Source organism: Alligator sinensis, unplaced genomic scaffold, assembly GCF_000455745.1.
Source record: "Alligator sinensis unplaced genomic scaffold, ASM45574v1 scaffold147_1, whole genome shotgun sequence".
Classification (NCBI taxonomy): Eukaryota; Metazoa; Chordata; order Crocodylia; family Alligatoridae; genus Alligator; species Alligator sinensis.
In genome coordinates, this window is record NW_005841847.1 from 2,111,681 (window position 1) to 2,114,859 (window position 3,179).

Here is a 3,179-nt window from a genome sequence, read left to right on the forward strand (position 1 = left end):
CCCGGCGCGGAGCAGGGTGCGCAGAGCTCCTCCTCTTCCTCGCTTCCTTTCCCCGCTTAGGGGAGGATCCCGCCTCCCCGGCTTGGCCTTTGGGCGGGCTCCGGGTGTTGGTGAGAGCGCGCGGGGGCTGGAGCCTGCCAGGGCCCGGAGCCCGCCACTGTTGCCGGGTGGACAAGAGCGACCATGTTGTAGGATCCTGTCCCCCCTAGTACAATGGGTGATCGATCGTGGTGAGCGTGCTCAAGTGGACAATAGTCAGTAAGGCAGCTCGTTGATGCAGCAGGGCAAAACCTAAGTCAGTCTCAGAGTCTTAACCGACTTGGGGGTTTGCTGTCACCACTTTTTTGTGACTGCTTGCCTCAACATAAAGATTTTGTTCGTTTGTTTTTGGAAAGATATGTCCCTACACACACACACATATATATACACATACATACATACACACACCATCTAGCATACATTCTTCACAAACCTTAACTCATTTTCAAAACCTTTTTTTTTTGTTAATATATATATATACACACACACACACATATACACATACACTTTTCTTCCCATACCTTAACTCACTCAACAAAACCTATAAACCCATTACAATACATACACTGAAGGACCCACAACCCCATGCAACTTGCCCACTGGCTTCCCTACCCCAAACAGTCTCAAAACATCATGGCTGTACCACAAAATCTCACATCCACGCACCTGCTACAGTGATGGCACTCACGTACCTACACTCCCATCCATAACCCTTTTCTGGTTATAGTCACACTGTCCCTTTGGTTCTAGCTCTGGTTACAAGCTTTGAGCCCTTCGTTCATCTGACTGTGACAGTTGCTGTTGCTGTTGCTCAACATAAAGAAATATTTCAACTTTGAGGACACAGTTCTCTTGAGGAGAAAAATAGAGGACATAAAGGTGTCCCGTTTCGTATCAACAGAGGATAAAGGACAACCGGACTGTCCTCTATGATGGCCACCCTAGGCCTGGCACAGGGAACAGGCCAGGAAGATCTTCCTGGCCCAGGTCACCTGGGTAGAGGAGGGGGGAGAGTGGTCTGTTTATTTTAGCAAGATAAAGGAAAATAAGAAAGGAGCAATGACTAGCCTGATAGACAGAGCTGGGGTGGAGCACCAGTAAAATGAGTTGCTGGAGATGGTGGTTTCTGGAATCTACATGGCATGACTGCAGAGCCCTGGGGCAATGCAGAACTGCCTGCAGAAACTCATGCAGGTTCTTGGGGAGGACAAGGGACAGAAGCTGGGGGAGGAGTGGACACTGGAGGAGATCAACATGATGCTCTGCAGCTTCTGGGACAGTAAGACTCCTGGGGCTTGCCCAAGGAGTTCTATGTTGCTTTCTGGGACCAGGTGGATCCGAACCTGCTGGAGGTCTATAGGGAGCTCCTGCAGGACGGTCACCTGGGAGCGGAGATGAACGAGGGCCTCATAATCCTTATTTACAAGAAGGGGGAGAGGTGGAACCTTCAAAACTGGGGTCCATTTATGCTCCTGAACCTTGACTACAAACTAATGGCCAAAGTGTTGGCTGAGTGTTTTAATTCTGTTATAGGTGCAGTGATCCATGAGGACCAGGCATGCATGGTGCTGGGGTGACAGATCCACAAAGTCCTGATGCAGCTGCAAGGTGTGCTACAGTACCAATGGGAGAGGTGACAGAATATCGGGATGCTGAACCTTGACTTGGAGAAGGCCTACAACCAGGTATCTCATTGCTTCCTACTGAAGATGATGAGAAGATGGGGGTCCCTGCAACCTTTGTCACCTGAATAAAGGCACTTTACACCAACGTGAGCAGCAGGATACTGGTGAACGGGTCCCTGACAGCCCCGATTGTGGTGTAGTCAGATGTGAGGCAGGGCTGCCCACTCTTCCCAATCCTGCTTATCTGCGCAATGGTATATGGAGTAGCAGCAGGGGCCAAGCTCAACATGAAACAAAGCACCTGCCTAGTCCTGGGCAACCTGGAGGACCTGCCACACCTAGGGGTCTCTGTCCCCCGCGAGGGGGTAAAGATCCTTGGGGTGGAGTTTGACCCAGAGCTGATGGGACAGGGTATGGGAAAAGATAGAGTCCAAAGCCAAACAGAAGCTGGGACTATGGCAATTGCGCTGCCTGCCAGTGCGGGGCAGTGGGGAGTGGTGCTGATGAAAGCGGTGCTTCTGCTTATGCTCCTATACAGCGCTACAATCTTCCCCACCTCAGAGCAAGTCATCTGCAGAATCCAAAGAGCCATTTGTGTTTTCTTTTAGAACTCCACCTGGGAGAAAGTAGCAAGGACCAAGCTATACAAAGTGAAATTGTCTGGAGGCAGAGGAATGACAGACGTCCTACTCTTCCTCTGGACCAAATACATGAGCTACATTTGCAAACTGGCAACAGGGGCAGAATCCAAAACAGCCCTGTAACAGAGAGCCTAGCCTCTGTTACTTTAAGATAAAGGCAGCCCAGCCAGGCAGGGCACAGCAGCTGCCAGTTGCCAGGGCAACCAGGCAAATGAGGCAGTTAGCAGACACCTGCAAGTGGTCAGCTGACCATATGGAGGCAGGGCCCAGGGAGCATATAAGCCAGGGGTGGACAATTATTGTGGGTAGAGGGCTGCTTACTGAGTTTTGGCAACCCATTGAGGGCTACATGATAGGTATCCCAGGGCAGATTAATATGAATTTTCTAAATTTTTTAGGGGCTGTCTGGGCTGGATAGAATGGCTTGGTGGGCCATTTCTGGCCTGCGGGCCGCATTTTGCCCACCCCTGATATAAGTCCAAGGCTGGGGTTGGCAGGGGAGTCTCTCCTTGGTAGCTGCTGGGGAAGGAGCTCCTACCTAGGAGGGATACCTAGGGATTCCTGACTGCCTGTTTTGCTGCCTACAGCAGTAGTGAGGCCCCAAGAGCTCATAAGATACCCTGGTAGGGAGGCATGCTATACTAAGGGTAAAGGTTTGCTCTCTTAAAGGGGCAGAGGGCTGTTTCTGTTATTATTATGTTATAGCCCACGGGTTCATGTTTATGTTGCTGTTCATACTGGTGGTTTGGACTGGGACTATAAGGGGTGGTTTTGGAGGTCACATTAGTGCCTGTGCCTGGAGCACTTCCATAGATTCATAGATGTTAGGGTCGGAAGGGACCTCAATAGATCATCGAGTCCGACCCCCTGCATA

General features: G+C 50.7%; 1 long non-coding RNA gene across 1 annotated transcript in view; it reads left to right on the forward strand.

The window, feature by feature from the left end:
- Positions 1-61: 61 nt before the first annotated feature.
- The window catches only part of LOC112550906, a 21,312-nt gene continuing 18,194 nt past the window's right edge, over positions 62-3,179 (forward strand). The window contains exons 1-2 of the long non-coding RNA XR_003094978.1: positions 62-230; positions 1,573-1,724. This is a non-coding gene — a long non-coding RNA (uncharacterized LOC112550906). The remainder of the gene's footprint in view (positions 231-1,572; positions 1,725-3,179) is intronic.